We start from the raw sequence: 19,837 nt of genomic DNA, 5'->3' as shown, positions 1-19,837 counted from the left end.
CCACCGCGCCAGGAGGACGCTGAGCGTGTGCTCGTCATGCGCACACACGCGCTCGTGCCACCTCCTGCCTGCTAGCTTGCGTGGCGACGCGGACAGACCCAGGAGAGCCATCTGGATCTCTCCGACCGCCCCGCCACTCTCCGCCTCGTCTCCCTCTCGCCCTCTCCACCATGGCCGAGACGCCCGTGAGCTCGCTGCCGCCATAGCCGCAGCCACCGCCTCCCCCTCGACCCCTTGCCGTGTCTACGAGCTCCGTCTCGACGTCCCCGACCTCCTCGACGAACCACGAGGCCCCAGACGCGCCGCAACGCCGCCACCGCCGCTGTTTTCCTCATCGGCCACCGAAGATCGTCGTCGTTGATTCGCCGCCTCCCGAGCATCCCCGAGTCCGCTAACCATCCCTACGGATCCGTCGTGAGCTCCTCCTTCTTTCCCCCATGTTTCCTCACTTCTGCGCGTTCTCTAGCCCGATCCCCAACCATGACCGAGGCATCTCGCCGCCGGCCATGGCGTAGCCGTGGCCACAGCCGTGCAAGCTCGCAACCGAGCGCTTCACCGCACTCGCCGTGTCCCCAGGGGCCCGCAGCACCGCTCCGCACCTCTTGCCGTGCCTCCTAGCAATGACCCCGAGCTCGCCCGAGCTCCGGCAGCCGCCAACATTGTCGCCGGCGTGTTTTCCGACCACCCCGAGCTCAAACAACACCACCACTCGACGCGGCAGCCCCCCAGCTTCACGTAGATGCTCCCCGCGTGCCAAATAGGGCCCTACAGCGAAATGCCGACTTCCTCCGCCGCGGATTTGGTCGCCGGCGGCTAAACGCCAGCAGCTGACGTGGCTGTCATTAGCAGCTAACCCCACTAATTAACCCCACCCTCTAGACAATGATAGTGGGCCCTGCTGCCCAATTAAGCCGCTGTTTAATTTTAAGCTAGACTAATTAACAAAACTAGCGGACCCATGCGTCAGGGTTGACTGGCTGACGTGGCAGTTGACCGGGGCCACCTGTCAGCGACACTAACTGGCCCTGAGTCACTGACCAGTGGGCCCCATTGGTTAGGTTTGACCTGGACCGACCCCGTTGACCTGGTGACATCACAGTGACGCTATGCTGACGCAATAAGTATTTTCTGGATTTACTTTTATATAGAAAATTCCAGAAACTGTTGCAAACTTCAAAAATTCATATAAAATCAACCGTAACTCCAAATGAAATAATTTATATATGAAAAATTATCAGAAAAATTCAAGGAATCCATCTGTACCATTTTCATGCATGTTTGAGCAAGTTAACCTCACTGTTTAGGATGAAACATGATTAGGGCAAATTTCATAATAGGTTTGGAGTTGGAATTTGATATAGTTTTGAATTGCACTTCAATTAAAATGACTTTCTGTTGCATTAGCCCAAATCACAACATATTGCCATGTCATGATCATGCATCATATTGTTGCATTGCATTGATTGTATTCTTCCTTGTTTGCCGATAATTGCCCCCTCTCAGTAGACGTTGTTTCCGACGACGTGATCGATGACACCGATGAAGAGCTATACTATCTTCAGAAGTGCCAGGCAAGCAAAACCCCCTTATTCATTCCGATACAATCCTACTCTCTCGCTCCTGCTCTCTTTTACTTCATTAGGACAACAACGTTACAACTGTTACATGCTGCGGTAGCTGAACCCCTTTCCTCTGCATGACCTGTCATTGCCACAGTAAATAGATGAAACCCACTAGCATGAGTAGGAGTTGTTTGAGCCCTGATGTGCCTACTCATTCATGTTTGTTTGTCATGCCTGCTACTGCTTAGATTTGAGTCAGGTCTGATTCATCGGGGATGAATTGGAATGTGGTGAACATGTCCTACTGTTGAGAGCTAAGTGTGTGAACACGATTTGGTAAAGATAGCGGTGAGAGGCCATGTAGGAGTACATGGTGGGTTGTCTCATTGCAGCCGTCCTCAGGAACTGAGTTCTATGTTTGTGATCCATAAACAGTTACTACCACACATTGGGTTCCGGTAACTCGGCCCCTCTCGACTTATTAATCAACTCGATCTCTGTCCATGAGTTGCAACTAGTTTTTGGTGTTTGTAGGTAGTGTTAGTAGTCTACCAAGTGGCACCAGGTACAGGTGGGCTTGGGACAGACTAGGCATACTGGCACGATGTACCAAGTGGCACCTGGATGGTGGGCTTGGGAACCCTGCACACATCGTTTGGGGCCGTGAGCAACACCCCGGCCGGATCTCCTTCGGATGGAACCCGAATAGGCAATAAACCTGGACTAGAGACTTGTTGGTTAGTCAGGTCATGGCCAACTCCCTCGCCCGGCTTCCGCTTGAAGGTTGCCGAGGTACATGACGTGTACAGGGCGATAAGTGGCGAGAGCGTGTGTGAAGAAGTACACCCCTGCAGGGTTATCATTATCTATTCGAATAGCCGGATTCCTCGGATATGGAAACTTGGACCCCTTGCATAGTTCATAGACAAGTGGAAGTGGATACTCTAAAACTCGCAAGATAAGCGTGAGTGCTATGGACGGCGTTCTCGCAGGGAGACGGGAGCGGATCCATAGTGGTGTATTGGTATGGTGAATTTGTGGACTCGTGTGCGCCACCTCAAAAGAGTTACTTGCAGTCGTAGTTCAGGTTAGCCACTAAGTCAAAGATGGCTTGCTGCAGTTAAACTCCACCACCCCCTTTGTTGATACCGACGCATATGTAGTTAGTTCTGATGTAAGTCTTGCTGGGTACATTTGTACTCACGTTTTCTTAATTTATGTTTTGCAGAGAGACTCCAGTCTCGCTAGTAGTTCCGCGTGGACTTCGACGTTTAGCTTGTTACCTCAGCTACGATCTTCTACCCTTGGGAGGGTCATGTAGATAATCAGGCTTCTGAGCCTTCTTCATTTGTAGTTGTCTGTACTCAGACAAGTTAAGCTTCCGCATGTGCTTCTTGCTTGTATGCTCTATACGTTGGGTCATGAGACCCATGTTTGTAATATCTCGCTCCTCGGAGCCTAATGAATAAATACTTTGAGTCGTAGAGTTATGTTGTGATGCCATGTTGTATTTGCACATATCGAGCATATTGTGTGTATGATTGAAATGCTTGGTATGTGTGGGATCCGACAACCTAGTGGTTTATCCTTGGTAGCCTCTCTTATGGGGAAATGTAGTCTTGTGCTTCCATGAGCCATAGTAGTCCGCTACAGCCCGGTTCACCGGAGTCCTGCTAGCCCAGCACTACTGCTCAGGACACTTGACTGGCCGGCATGTGTTTCACTTTGTTCCTGTGTCTGTCCCTTCGGGGAAATGTCACGCGGTGACATCCGGAGTCCTGCCTAGCCTGCTACAGCCCGGGTTACCAGAGTCCTGTTAGCTCAGTGCTACAGCCCGGATTCACACGCTGCTGACCGACATGCTCGAAGTTGATTCATGTATGCCTGTCCCCATGGGTTAGTGCCGTTTTGGGTTCACGACTAGCCATGTCGGCCCGGGTTCTCTGTCATATGGATGCTAGCGACACTATCATATACGTGAGCCAAAAGGCGCAAACGGTCTCGGGGCATGGTAAGGCGACACTCGTGGGAATACCGTGCGTGAGGCCGCAAAGTGATATGAGGTGTTACCAGCTAGATCGATGTGACTTGGAATCGGGGTCCTGACAGTTTTGGTATCAGAGCCTGACTACCTGTAGGATTACCAAGCCAAATTGATCGTAGTTGAGTCTAGAAATGCTTTAGTTATGTAAGGGAATTGATTTTGGGAGGGAACGTAAGGCTCTTTTACTCCTTATACCTTATGCCTTTTGATCTGAGTCACCCTCTTCTCTTCTACGAGGATTAAGAACTAGGCTTCTCATCTTTCTATCAGGATCACGTGTTACTAATCCGTAGACTTATAGGATTGTTGGTTTCAGGCCTCAATTCAGTTTCTACTACTTTTAGTATGATGTCAGTTGAACCAGAACCTTGATCTGATGTTGTTGAGTGTCTATGAAAATCCTTGTGAACGTCTCAAACCTTTTTCTAAGCATTTACAGCCGTTATGCTGTCCGAGTCATCCCAGGTTTCTAAACAATCTGATGCATTTGCAAATCCTTTCTTTCTGTTCCAGATGTCCATTTGGGCCAGATTAATCACACTAATTGGTGAGTTGAGGTACTCTGTTGCCTCGACATATATGTTGGAGATATTATTATGATCCTAGGTGTTTTAGGGAGTCACCTAGTAATCTAGCAATGTTTCGTATTTCCAGTGTGATGATTCTGGCCATCATTACTCTCGAGAGCATCCCGTGATGCTACTGAGTAGTAGGTATTCTACCCTGGGTTTCTGAACCCGAGATTCACCCTACTTACTTCATGTTGATAGTGTTGCTAGTTCCTTTAGGATATTAGTAACCTTTGTGATAGTCCTCGAGGCCTGTGGTATATCGTTCTTCCAATACCATGAACCACTACGGCAGAAGTTCTTTCAACCAAAAGATCACAACCAGAGTGCTCTTGATGAGTTCTCTATTATGTATTGTGAATCTGCTAGTCCTACCTTTCTGCATGGATTATCTGGAAGAAATATGTTGAACTGGTCTGACATACTAAATCTATGCATCCGCAACTCAGAAAACCATATGTTCCTTTGAGTTGTCTCTCTTTATTTGTTTTCCGACCATCGTCTATCAATTGATAGTCAGGACTAGTTGTGCATCCGTGTCATCGATGCCTTTCACTCTTGTGGTCCGTCAAGCCATTCTATTCCAGAATGACTAGGAGAAACAAACTCCAGTACCTCATCCATTTCTAGGATTGAGTCAAAGTAGTTGTATTCCACATATCAAATGCTAAACCAGCTTTTATTCAGTTCCACCTTGGAGTATTACCCACTTTATGTCAGGAGTGTCATGAGAATTGCACCACCTCTTATGAATTCCTGACGTAGTAATACTTCTTGCCATCATTGTTAATTCCTCGGTTCCGTGTTATTCTAACCGGAATGCCGACAAGTGTACTATGATGTGCGAAATCAATACTCCTAGGAACTTCGTTGCTTGGTAGTTAATGGACAACACTCTCATTCTTAGCATGCTGGTTATTAAATCATCATCCTAAGATTGATTGTGCTACCTAGTCCTTAATTCTGGTGCACTTTTCGATCAATGAGTTAGGATAGTGTCAATCCTTGCTTATTTGATCATATCGTCTTGCCCTGAAAAGCAAGATTGTTCTCGAGCTTAGTAACATATCGGTGGCTCGTGATTTTCCGATTATCTTCCCGGAAGTATCACCAGGTTGTCCCCTGACCGAGGTGTTGAGCTGGTGATCAAGTTGGTTTCTTGTAAACCACCTTTCTCCAAGAATCTGTGCAGGATACTCTTGAGCTAGATGGTCGAGCTAAGCAACAACTTGGATAGTTGGAAGATGGAAGCTTGTCCGACTTAGTTCATGTTAAGGGATATCTTTGTGTGTGTGTGTGTGTGTGTGTTGAAGAAAGATGATATCTCCATTGATTGGTCCTCGTGATTAGTTGTTGGACCTATTGCCTTGTCAAAACTTTGACTTAAGTATGGGCCATCGTCAAGTCAAATCAGAACCAACAATGTTCGTAATGTTGTCTTACTCGTGGTTGACCCCTTGAGCATACACCATTACATCTTTTGGTCTGACCAATGCTACCACAGTGTTCACATGATGGTGGAAGTCCAGTGATATGGAAATTCCGATGATTTGTTGTTGAGCCCATCAACAACATTTTGTCTCTTCCATGATTCATATTGAACATCAACCTAGTGTTGAAAACTTTGTAGGCAATGCCTTCGTGTTCCGTTCATGAAGCATATGCTTGGATGAAAGAAGTGACTTCCTTTGAATCACGTGCGTTTGATGCAAGTTGCCGCCGTGGATTTGAGAAAGTTTGTTTTGCTTCCTCTGGAATCATCCCAAATCAGTCATGCATACATGCGAAGTATTCTGTGGTTTGGAGACTTGCAACCTTCATTCCATATGTGTCCCTAGCACACCAAGCCACTGACTGATTTGTTCAAGGAGAAGGAGTTCCTTCATAAGAGCTAATCCGGACTTATGAAAGCACTTCGATATCCTCGTTGATGGTTCCCACCTGAACTCGGTAGTGTTTTATTATAAGACTACTATGTGGTCATGCTTGTCTGGGACAATGTGTTCACATGTATGTAGCAGAACCGGCCCATGTTTTAGAGCTTACTACCATAGTTCATTTCCCGAGAATCTAGCAACATCATCTCGTCGATTTGTGTCGCAACCTTTCCTTTTCCAGACATGATGTTTGAAATATCCTGTTGCCTACTAGATCTGAATCTCAGGCAGATATGATGGTTGGAACGTTTCTCAAGAACTATAATATTGGTCTCTCTGTAACCCAGTAAAGTGGATGTTGTGGCCAACACATCCAGCCGCAAGACCTATTATTGTAGTATCTTGATTGAGTAAGTTGGCCACCTCCCCATAAGGATTTCATAGGAATTACTCCAGTAGTTATTCCTTATGGATTCTTGTGCTCCATAAGTCCGACCTTTTACTTGATGTTCTAGATACCAAACCATATCTATGAATGGGTTACGCTAGCACATCAAGGAGAACATTAGAAGCGGAGTGCTCAATGTCTCTCGATCGATCATCCAGATTTTGTTTCCTTGGCCTTGCTAAGGTAAAATCTGAGAAGGTGTTGTCCTCCTTTGCATCCGCATCGTCCATCACTATTCATCATGGTAGTATGATGTGTTGCCAGGATCCTCGGCACGGATGTTGGTAAGACCTTGATGAATATGGAAATGCTCAAGTTCTTGAAAGCACGCTCAGTCACTAGGTTATATCCTTGGTATCAACTAGAATGTGCCTTCCATTTGCCGAGTTGTTCTATAACCATAGTTTCCTTTCCAAACCGAGTATGCCATTCTTTTGAATTCGTTCAAACGATCGTTTGTAAATTGCCTTAGGCTGGAATGAAGAGTTGCAATGATCTATGCATCAAAAGTAATTATTTTTGCCACTTAGGGGAATAGTTCTGTTAGTCACCTTCCGAAAGGTGCCCCGATGTGGTATTAAGGGCAATTATTTCCTTGCTACTTTGAAACCATGCACCATCTTACTCAAGCATGGAATTGTTGCCTACCAAATCGAACTTCCGCCATCTGTTTCTTCCATCCCTCTCGATGTGTGTTTTGTGTCTCAACTCGAGAGATGTTGCTATGTCTCATTCCGTGAGTTGATCGTGAGTTGCTCGATCTTCGAGGAGATCGTTTCCTGTAGAATCTCATTTTGGTGTCATCGAGTTGAATGAAGATCTCAAAAGCAAAGACGTCAATGACAACATGAAGCAGTGATTCAACATCTTCGAGAAGGGCAGTTGGATCATGAAGGTCGTGTTAGCTTTGTGTCCCCAGTGTCTTCTTACCTCACGTCTTGAATCTCGGGGTGAGATTCTTATTTAGTGGGGGTGAGTTGTCATAGCCCTAGCTTAGCCTTTGCTTGTCCTTGCATGATCATCATGTCATCATGTCTAAATTTCATTAAAGTTGAAATGGGGATGACCAACCCTAGCACCAAAACTAAATCAAATAGTTTCAACTTAAAAACATTTTCAAGAAACCAGAATGCTCTTTAGAAAAGTTCATCATTTTTGAATTGGTCTAGAACCTCTAACAAAAATGGTGCACACCTTTCTAGGTCATTTTAGGATTTTTGAATTAAATCATAAGTATTTGCATTTGGACATTTAAATCCTATAAATAATTTTAAATGTCCAAATAATCTTGAAAGTATTTTAAGGTTGTTGGAAATAATCCAAACATATGCCACAATTATTTTCAGGATTTTACAAAATGAATTAGTATTTTTACTAATTCAAAATAGAGAAATAAAATAGAAAACAGAAATAAAAGAGAGAGACAGACTAACCTGGGCCACTTACCTGGTGGCCCATCTGCACTGGCCCAGCTGACTGGTGCTGCCAGTCGTCGTCTCCACCGCGCCAGGAGGACGCCGAGCGTCTACTCGCCATGCGCACACACGCGCCCGTGCCACCTCCTGCCTGCTAGCTTGCGTGGCGCCGCGGACAGACCCGCGAGAGCCGTCTGGATCTCTCCGACCGCCCCGCCACTCTCCCCCTCGTCTTCCTCTCGCCCCTCCACCATGGCCGAGACGCCCGCGAGCTCGCTGCCGCCATAGCCGCAGCCACCGCCTCCCCCTCGACCCCTCGCCGTGTCTACGAGCTCCGTCTCGACGTCCCCGACCTCCTTGACGAACCACGAGGCCCTGGACGCGCCGCAACACCGCCACTGCCGCCGTTTTCCTTGTCGGCCACCGAAGATCGTCGCCGTCGATTCGCCGCCTCCCGAGCATCCCCGAGGCCGCTAACCATCCCTACGGATCCGCCGTGAGCTCCTCCTTCTCCCCCCCTATTTCCTCACTTCCGTGCGTTCTCTAGCCCGATCCCCAACCATGACCGAGGCATCTCACCGCCGGCCATGGCGTAGCCATGGCCACAGCCGTGCAAGCTCGCAACCAAGCGCTTCACCGCACTCGCCGTGTCCCTAGGGGCCCGCAGCACCGCTCCGAACCTCCTTCCGTGCCTCCTAGCGACGACCCCGAGCTCGCCCGAGCTCCGGCAGCCGCCAACATTGTCGTCGGTGTCTTTTCCGACCACCCCGAGCTCAAACAACACCACCACTCGACGCGGCAGCCCCCCAGCTTCACGTAGATGCTCCCCGCGTGCCAAATAGGGCCCTGCAGCGAAATCCCGACTTCCTCCGCCGCGGATTTGGTCGCCGGCGGCTAAACGCCGACAGCTGACGTGGCTGTCATTAGCAGCTAACCCCACTAATTAACCCCACCCTCTAGACAATGACAGTGGGCCCTGCTGCCCAATTAAGCCATTGTTTAATTTTAAGCTAGACTAATTAACAAAACTAGCGGACCCACGCGTCAGGGTTGACTAGCTGACGTGGCAGTTGACCGGGGCCACCTGTCAGCGACACTAACTGGCCCTGAGTCACTGACCAGTGGGCCCCATTGGTTAGGTTTGACATGGACCGACCCCGTTGACCTGGTGACATCACAGTCACACTATGCTGACGCAATAAGTATTTTCTGGATTTACTTTTATATAGGAAATTCCAGAAAATGTTGCAAACTTCAAAAATTCATATAAAATCAACCGTAACTCCAAATGAAATAATTTATATATGAAAAATTATCAGAAAAATTCAAGGAATCCATCTGTACCATATTCATGCATGTTTGAGAAAGTTAACCTCACTGTTTAGGATGAAACATGATTAGGGCAAATTTCATAATAGGTTTGGAGTTGGAATTTGATATAGTTTTGAATTCCGCTTCAATTAAAATGACTTTCTGTTGCATTAGCCCAAATCACAACATATTGCCATGTCATGATCATGCATCATATTGTTGCATTGCATTGATTGTATTCTTCCTTGTTTGCCGGTAATTGCCCCCTCTCAGTAGACGTTGTTTCCGACGACGTGATCGATGACACCGATGAAGAGCTATACTATCTTCAGAAGTGCCAGGCAAGCAAAACCCCCTTGTTCATTCCGATACAACCCTACTCTCTCGCTCCTGCTCTCTTTTACTTCATTAGGACAACAACGTTACAACTGTTACATGCTGCAGTAGCTGAACCCCTTTCCTCTGCATGACCTATCATTGCCACAGTAAATAGATGAAACCCACTAGCATGAGTAGGAGTTGTTTGAGCCCTGATGTGCCTACTCATTCATATTTGTTTGTCATGCCTGCTACTGCTTAGAGTTGATTCAGGTCTGATTCATCGGGGATGAATTGGAATGTGGTGAACATGTCCTACTGTTGAGAGCTAAGTGTGTGAACACGATTTGGTAAAGGTAGCGGTGAGAGGCCATGTAGGAGTACATGGTGGGTTGTCTCATTGCAGCCGTCCTCAGGAACTGAGTTCTGTGTTTGTGATCCATGAACAGTTACTACCACACATTCGGTTCCGGTAACTCGGCCCCTCTCGACTTATTAATCAACTCGATCTCTGTCCAGGAGTTGCAACTAGTTTCTGGTGTTTGTAGGTAGTGTTAGTAGTCTACCAAGTGGCACCCGGTGCAGGTTGGCTTGGGACAGACTAGGCACAGTGGCACGGTGTACCAAGTGGCACCCGGATGGTGGGCTTGGGAACCCTGCACACATCGTTTGGGGCCGTGAGCGACACCCCGGCCGGATCTCCTTGCGGATGGAACCCGAATAGGCGATAAACCTGGACTAGAGACTTGTTGGTTAGTCAGGTCATGGCCGACTCCCTCGCCCGGCTTCCGCTTGAAGGCTGCCTGTCACATCCCTAGCTTCTGGTAATGCACTAGGCTAGACCTCATGTGAGCATCATGTTTAAATTCAAATGAAATTGAATTGAGGAATTTTCAAAGCCTCAGAAGACCTCTAAAAATAACCAACATTTAAATTTCATAAAATGAGTCTAAGAAAATGTTCCTGTTATTCCATGGAAATATTGGTGAGAGGTAAAATTTAAACCAATATTTTTGGAATCACAGAGATATTTATTTTGGCCATTTGAATTAATCCAATAACTATTTGCTTTGGATTTATATTTAATATATATTAAATATGACTCCAAATAATTCTGGAAGTTTGTGAGTGGCTTTGTATATATTTTAGTAAGCCACATAATAAACTACAGAATTTATTAAAATGGTTTAGTATTTTACTAAACTAAAACAAAACAGAACAAAATAGAAAACAATAAATAAAAACAGTATTAAAAAAGAAAGAGAGAGAGAGAGACTACCTGGGCCACTTACCTGTAGCCGGCCCAGCTGGCCAGCTCCTCCCGCTGGCCCAGCCCACCGCCGCCTCCCTCCCCTGTCGCCTTCCTCCTCTGCCAGGAGGACGGGCACGCGCCCGGCGCGCGCGGCCACGCGCCCCGGCCACCTCCTCCCTGCTTCGGCCACCTCCTGCCTCCCTGCTTGCCTCCACTACTCCCTGGAGACGCCACGCGGCCCCCACGAACTCTCTCATTCTCCCGTATCTCTCCCTCCGTCCCTATCCCCTCTGCTCTCTCTCTCTCTCACGATCGACCACGAGCACCCGAGAGCACCGACGAGCTCCACCGCGGCCAGTGTCCACCCCTCGCCTCGGCGATGCTTCCAGAGGAACCGCCGCGCCTTCCTCTTCGTCCCCACCAACTCACGTGACGCCGGGAGCCCTGCATCGCCGCCCACGTCGACGTTCCCCTCCTCGGCCACCGGAACTCGCCGCCGTTCGATTCGCCGGCTCCGGACCATCCCTGGCCTCGTCTCCGCCTCGAATGGATCCGCTGTGAGCCTCCGCTGCCTCTCCTGTGCTCGCCCCCTCCGTTCTCGCCCCCTAGCCCCATCTCCCACCGCGGCCGAGAGCTTCTCGCCGCCGGCCATGGCGTGGCCGTGGCCACAGCCACCGCAGCTCGTTCCCGAGCCCACCATCGTGATCAGCACGATCGCATGATACCGTAGACACCCACAACGCCTCCTCCCGTGCTCTGTAACGCCACCCCGAGATTGCCCGAGCTCCGGCAGCCGCAAAAGAGCTCGCCGCCGGCAGCTCCGGCCACCCCAGCTGCTGTCACTTGCCTCTTTAGATGCGCCTTCCTCCCAGGAACCCGTAGGAGCAAACCGCACGTCAAATGGTGCTCCGTAGCGAGCGCACGGTGCACCTCCGCTGTCGGTCGTGGTCGTCGCCGGCGACACTCCGGCGACTGACGACGTGGTACGCCTAATTAGCACTAATGACCCTGTTAAACTAACCCCGTGACACTGACAGTGGGCCCCGTAGCGGGTCAAAGCCAGGGTCAACGCGGGATTAGCCCCTGTGTCACTGACGTGTGGACCCCACACGTCAGGTTTGACCTGGACCGCCCGTTGACCTGCTGAGGTCAGCATGAGGTCATGCTGACGCCATAATTCATTTTCTGGAATTATTTTAATTCTAAATATTCAGGAAATTCCAGAAAATTGTAAAAACTTCTAAAAATCATAGAAATTCAACCGTAACTCCAAATTAAATAATTTATATATGAAAAATTATCAGAAAAATTCAAGGAATCCATCTGTACCATTTTCATGCATGTTAGAACAACTTATAGCTGCTGTTTAGCACAAATCAAGTAAATGGCATTTGAATAATCACATATGGAGTTTGAATTTGAATCTTGTATTCAAACCAACTTCATTTAATCTGTTGCTAGTTGCATTAGCTCAAACACATTCATTTTGCCATGTCATGATCATGCATCATATTGTGCATTGCATTGATTGTGTTCCCTTCTGTGCTGCCGGTATTTGTCCCCTCTCGATAGACGTGATACCGACGATGTGATCGTTGACACTGATGAAGACTCAATGTTATCTTCAGAAGTGCCAGGCAAGCAAAACCCCCTTGTTCATTCCGATAAGATCCCACTCTCTCGCTCCTGCTCTCTTTTACTGCATTAGGACAACAACGACATATTTGATACTTGCTGCGGTAGCTGAACCCTTTATCCTTTGCATGACCTGTCATTGCCACAGTAAATAGATGAAACCCACTAGCATGAGTAGGAGTTGTTTGAGCCCTGATGTGCCTACTCATTCATGCTTGTTTGTCATGCCTGCTACTGCTTAGAGTTGAGTCAGGTCTGATTCATCGGGGATGAATCAGAGGCGTGTGAACATGTCCTACTATGGGTGAACTAAGTGTGTGAACACGATTTGGTAAAGGTAGCGGTGAGAGGCCATGTAGGAGTACATGGTGGGTTGTCTCATTGCAGCCGTCCTCAAGAACTGAGTTCTGTGTTTGTGATCCATGATCAGTTACTACCACACATTGGGCTCCGGGCGCTCCAAGCTCTCTCGACTTATTAATCAACATGATCTCTGTCCAGGAGTTGCAACTAGTTTCTGGTGTTTGTAGGTAGTGTTAGTAGTCTACTAAGTGGCACCCGGTACAGGTGGGCTTGGGACAGACTAGGCACAGTGGCCCGGTGTACCAAGTGGCACCCGGTTGGTGGGCTTGGGAACCCTGCACACATCGTTTGGGGCCGTAAGCGACACCCCGGCCGGATCTCCTTGCGGATGGAACCCGAATAGGCGATAAACCTGGACTAGGGACTTGTTCGGTTAGTCAGGTCGTGGCCGACTCCCTCGCCCGGCTTCCGCTTGAAGGTTGCCGAGGTACATGACGTGTACAGGGCGATAAGTGGCGAAAGCGTGTGTGAAGAAGTACACCCCTGCAGGGTTAACATCATCTATTCGAATAGCCGGATTCCTCGGATATGGAAACTTGGACCCCTTGTACAGTTCATAGACAAGTGAAAGTGGATACTCTAAAACACGCAAGATAAGCGTGAGTGCTATGGATGGCGTTCTCGTAGGGAGACGGGAGCGGATCCATAGTGGTGTATTGGTTGGTGAATATGTGGACTCGTGTGCGCCACCTCAAAGAGTTGCTTGCAGTCGTAGTTCAGGATAGCCACCGAGTCAAAGCTGGCTTGCTGCAGTCAAACCCCTCCACCCCCTTGTTGATAATGATGCATATGTAGATAGATCTGATGTAAGTCTTGCTGGGTACATTTGTACTCACGTTTGCCTATTTTATGTTTTGCAGAGAGACTTCAGTCTCACTAGTAGTTCCGCGTGGACTTCGACGTTTAGCTTGATACCTCAGCTACGATCTTGTGCCCTCGGCAGGATCTGATAGATAGTCCGGCTTCTCAGCCTTTTTCATTTATAGATGTCTGTACTCAGACATGATAGCTTCCGCTTGTGTTTTGACTTGTATGCTCTGATTGTTGGGTCATGAGACCCATGTTTGTAATGTCTCGCTCCTCGGAGCCTATTGAATAAACTACTTGAGTCGTAGAGTCATTTTGTGATGCCATGTTGTATTGCACATATCGAGCATATTGTGTGTATGTTATTGAAATGCTTGGTATGTGTGGGATCTGACTATCTAGTTGTTTATCTTTAGTAGCCTCTCTTACCGGGAAATGTCTCCTAGTGTTACCGCTGAGCCATGGTAGCTTGCTACTGCTCTGGAACACTTAGGCTGGCCGGCATGTGTCCTTCTTCGTTCCTGTGTCTGTCCCTTCGGGGAAATGTCACGCTTTGAGTACCGGAGTCCTGTTAGCCCGCTACAGCCCGGTTTACCGGAGTCCTGTTAGCCCAGTGCTACAGCCCGGACCCACTTGCTGATGACCGACACGTTCGAAGCTGGGTCATGGATGCCTGTCCCTGTAAGTCTGTGCCACTTTGGGTTTACGACTAGTCATGTCAGCCCGGGCTCTTTATCATATGGATGCTAGCGACACTTTCATATACGCGAGCCAAAAGGCGCAAACGGTCCCGGGAAAAGGTAAGACGACACCCGTGGGGATACCGTGCGTGAGGCCGCAAAGTGATATGAGGTGTTACCAGCTAGATCGATGTGACATCGAGTCGGGGTCCTGACAGCGTTGGTAGCTTTAGTTGCATTAGCCCAACACACTCATATTGCCATGTTTCATGCATGCATCATATTGTTGCACATTGTTTGGTGATGCCTGTGTATCGTTATCCTTTACGACAGGATCTGTCCCCGAGGAGTACCGTGACTACCCTAACGAAGAACCGTATCCGTGCATCGAACCATCAGGCAAGCAACCAACCATTTGATCATATCGATACAATCCCATGTTCTCGCTCCTGCTCTCTTTTACTGCATTAAGACAACGCGATTCAAACTGCTGTGTGCTACGGTAGTTGAACCCATTCCTCTGCATGACCTGTCATTGCCACAGTAACTAGATGAAACCCACTAGCATGTGTAGGAGTTGATTGAGCCATATGTATGTGTTGTTCCTACCTTGCTATGCCTGCTATGCTTAGAGTCGTGTCAGGTCTGGTTCATCTGGGTGATGGGCTAGAGTGAAATGATTATGTCGGTAATGAGAGTGGTGTGGTGAACACGATTTGGTAAAGGTATCGATGAGAGGCCATGTAGGAGTACATGGTGGGTTGTTTCATTGAAGCCGACCTTAAGCACTGAGATCTGTATGTGTGATTTAAGAATCAGCTACTACCATGCATTGGGCCCGAAACCAATGGACCCTCTCGACTTCTTATTCACCCTAGTTCTCCGTCCAGGAGTTGCAAGTAGTTTCTGGTGTTTGTAGCCTACTGGAGGCCGTGGACAGCGCTGACCGTAGGGGTGGGCTGTGATGCGGTAGGTACGTGGCCGGGTGTACCGAATACCCGTTAGGTATCTCGAGAACCCTGTTCACATCGTTCGGGGCCGTATGGGAAACCTCGGCCGGACTCCCTGCGGATGGAACCTGAATAGGCGATAAACCTGGACTGGAGGCTTAGGTGATTAGGTAGGTCGTGGCCGACACCCACGTTGGACTTCCGCTTGAAGGTTGCCGAGTACATGTCGTGTAAACGACGGTAAGTGGTGAGAGCGTGTATGAAGAAGTACCCCCTGCAGGGTTAACATGATCTATTCGAATAGCCGCGTCCGCGGTAAAGGACTACTTGGTTGCCTATACAGTTCATAGACAAGTAAATGGAAACTGTTAAAAGCCTCAAGATAAGTGTGAGTGCCGAGGATGGCTCTTCCGTAGGAAGACGGAGGCGGATCCTCGGTAGTGTATTGAATTGGTGAGTAGTGGACTCGTGTGCGCAAAACCATTTCAAGTTGGAGTATCGTAGGATAGCCTAGCCAAGAGTCAAAGCTGGCTTGCTGCAATAACTCCACCAACCCTTCTTGATACTATGCATGTATGTAGGATCTGATGTAAGTCTTGCTGAGTACCTTTGTACTCATGTTGCTATAATCTACATTTTTACAGAAGACGCTGCAACCCCTTCTGATGGGTTCTATGTAGACGTTGACATCAACGAGTAGGCTAAAGACCCAGGTGGTGACCCTGAGCTTGTGATGGACCACGTAGTATAGCTAGGCTTTCCAAGCCTCTTTTATTTTATTAGTTGTCTGTACTCAGACAAGTTACTTCCGCTGCTGGTTTGTATGACTTGAATGTGGGGTCGTGAGACCCGTACCTTTGTGTATGCTATGTATGGCTCCCTGAGCCTTAAATAAAGTACTTGTGTCGTAGAGTCATGTTGTGATGCTTCGTTGTATTTACACATATCGAGCATATTGTGTGTATGATTGAAATGCTTGGTATGTGTGGGATCTGACTATCTAGTTGTTTATCTTTAGTAGCCTCTCTTACCGGGAAATGTCTCCTAGTGTTACCGCTGAGCCATGGTAGCTTGCTACTGCTCTGGAACACCTAGGCTGGCCGGCATGTGTCCTTCTTCGTTCCTGTGTCTGTCCCTTCGGGGAAATGTCACGCTTTGAGTACCGGAGTCCTGTTAGCCCGCTACAGCCCGGTTTACCGGAGTCCTGCTAGCCCAGTGCTACAGCCCGGACCCACTTGCTGATGACCGACACGTTCGAAGCTGGGTCATGAATGCCTGTCCCTGTAAGTCTGTGCCACTTTGGGTTTACGACTAGTCATGTCAGCCCGGGCTCCTTATCATATGGATGCTAGCGACACTATCATATACGTGAGCCAAAAGGCGCAAACGGTCCCGGGCAAAGGTAAGGCGACACCCGTGGGGATACCGTGCGTGAGGCCGCAAAGTGATATGAGGTGTTACCGGCTAGATCGATGTGACATCGAGTCGGGGTCCTGACAGCGTTGGTATCAGAGCTTGACTGCCTGTAGGATTACCAAGCCAAAGTGGTCGGAGTTGAGTCTAGAAATTCTTTAGTTATATAAGGGAATTGATTGTGGGATGGAACGTAAGGCTCTTTTTACTCCTTATACCTCATGACCTTCTGATCTGAGTCATCATCTTCTCTTCTACGGGGATTAAGAACTAGGCTATCTCTTCTTTCTATTAGGATCACGTGTTACTAATCCGTAGACTTATAGATTGTTGGACTTAAGCCTCGTTTCAGTTCCTAGTACTTCTGTATGTTAATTATTGATCTCGAGACCTTGATATTGTGCTTCGGAGTGGTTATGCCACCATTTTTTGTGAATGTCTCAAATCTTTTCTGAGCATTTACAGCCGTTATGCTGTCCGAGTCATTCCAGGTTTCTAAATAGTCTGATGCATTTGCAAAATCCTTTCCCTCTGGTTTCGATGCTCCTTTATGCCAGCTCAATCACACTAATTGTTGAGTTGAGGTATTCTACTGCCTCGACCTTTATGTTGGAATAATTATTATGACCCTAGGTGTCTCAGGGGATCATCTAGTGGTCTAACCATGATTTGTGTCCTAGTGTGAAGATTCTGGCCATCATTCTCGAAAGCATCCCGTGATGTTATTAGTTAGTAGGCACTCTATTTCTGGGTTTTGAACCCGAGATTCACTCTACTTACTTCATGTTGATAGTATTTACTAGTTCCTTCAGGATATTAGTAACTTTGCGATAGTCCTCGAGGTCCGTGTTATTTCCTTCTTCCAAATACTATGAACCGCTTATGGCAGATGTTTATTGGATCAAAAGATCACAATTAGAGTACTCTTGAGGAGATCTCCATTCATAAATCGTGACTCTGCCAGTCCTACCTCTCTGCATGGGTTATCTGGAAGAAATGTTGAATTCGTTCGACATGCCAAACCATGTATCCACAACCCAGAAAGTTATATGTTCTTTTGAGTTGTCTCTCTTTAGTTGCATTCTGACCCTCGTCTATCAATTGATAGTCAAGAGTATGCGTGCGTTCGTCTATCGATGCCTATTACTCTTGTGGTCCGTCAAGCCATTCTATCGCAGAATGACTAGGAGAAACAAACTCCAGTACCTCTTCCATATCCAGGATTGGGTCAAAGAAGTTGTGCTCCGCAGATCAAAATGCCAATCTAGCTTCTGGTCTGCTCTACCCTGAAGTATTACCTTCTTTATGACAGGAATTTCATGAGAATTGCACCACCTTTTGTGAATTCTTGACATAGTGATACTTCTCGCCATCCTTTTCCATTCCTCGGTTCCGTGTTGTTGCAGCCGGAGTGCCGACAAGTGAATCATGATGTGTGAACTCAATACTCCTAGCAACCCCATTGCTTGGTAGTTAATGGACAATAATCCTATTCTCAGTATGTTGGTTATTGAATCACCATTCTAAGATTGATCGTGCTACCTAGTCCTTATTTCCTGGTGCACTCTTTGATTGATGAGTTAGGATTTTGTCAAGTCCTCGCTCATTTGATCATATCATCTTGCCCTGAAAAGCAAGATTGTTCTCGAGCTTAGTAACATATCGGTGGTTCATGATTTCCGAAGATCTTCTCGGAAGTATTACCAGGTTGTCACCTGACCGCTATGTTGAGCTCGTGATCAAGTTGGTTTCTTGTGAACCACCCTTTCTCCAAGAATCTGTGTTGGATATCCCGGAGCTAGTTGGTTAAGTTAGACAACAACTTGGAGAGTTGGAAGATAAAAGCTTGCCTGACTTAGTTCGTTCCAAAGGGATATTCTTGTGTAGTGTGTGTTGAAGAAAGATGATATCTTCATCGATTGGTCCCTGTGATCAGTTGCTGGACCTATCGTCTTATCAATCCTTTGATTTGAGTGTGGGCTATCGTCAAATCAAGTCAGAACCAACGATGTTCGTAATGTTGTCTTCCTCGTGGTTGATCCCTCGAGCATACACCATTATATTTTTTGGGTCTGACCAATGCTATCACCGTGTTCACACGATGGTGGAAGTCCAGTGATATGGAAATTCCGATGAGTTGTTGTTGAGTCCATTGACAACATCCTTATCTCCTCCATGATGTTGTTGAACATTAAGTTAGTGTTGGAAACTTTTGAAAGCATTTTCTTCATGCTAGCTCATGAAGTACTTGTTTGATGAAAGGAGTGACTTCCTTTGATTCACGTGCATTTTGATGTAAGCTGCCGTCGTGAATTCAAGAAAGTTTGTTTTTGCTCCTTTGGAATCATCCCAAGTCGGTCATGCACGTGCGAAGAATTCTGTGGTCTGTTAGACTGATCATCTTCATTCCATATGTATATCCTAGCACACCAAGCCACTGACTGATTTGTTCAAGGAGAAGGAGTATCTTCATAAGAGCTAATCCGGACTTATGAAAGAACTTCGATATCCTCGCTGATGGTTCCTAACCAGAACTCGGTAGTGTTTTATTGTAAGACTACCATGTGATCATGTTTGTCTGAGGCAGCGTGTTCACATGTTTGTAGCAGAACCAGCTCATGTTTTGGAGCTTGCTATCGTAGTTCATACCTGATGAATCCCGCAACGTCATCTCGTCGATTTGTGTTGCAAACTTTCATTTTTCTTCCTAGACTCGATGAGTCTGGAATATCCTGACACCAACCAGATCTGAATCTCAGGCAGATATGATGGTTGGAACATTTCCCAAGAACTATAATATTGGTCCCTCGACAACCGGTAAAGTGGATGTCGTGGCCAACACACCCAGCCGGAAGACCTATCATTGTAGTATCTTGATTGAAGAAGTTGGCCACCTCCCCATAAGGATTTCGTAGGATTTACCTCCGTACTGTTCCTTATGGATTCTATTGCTCCCGAAGTCCGACCTTTTACTTGATGTTCTAGTTATCAAACCATATCTATGAATGGGATACACTAGCACATCAAGGAGAACATTAGAAGCGGAGTGCTAAATGTCTCTCGGTCGATCATCCAGATTTTATTCCCTTGGCCCCGCTAAGATGAAATCTGAGAAGTGTTATCTTCCTTTGCATCTGCATCCTCCATCACCATTCATCATGGTAGTAGGTTGTGTTACCGGACCCTTGACACG

The sequence above is a fragment of the Triticum dicoccoides genome, chromosome 4A (assembly GCF_002162155.2).
Source record: "Triticum dicoccoides isolate Atlit2015 ecotype Zavitan chromosome 4A, WEW_v2.0, whole genome shotgun sequence".
In the NCBI taxonomy this organism is placed as follows: Eukaryota; Viridiplantae; Streptophyta; class Magnoliopsida; order Poales; family Poaceae; genus Triticum; species Triticum dicoccoides.
The sequence above is the reverse complement of the archived record's forward strand: the minus strand, read 5'-3'. Positions refer to the sequence as shown.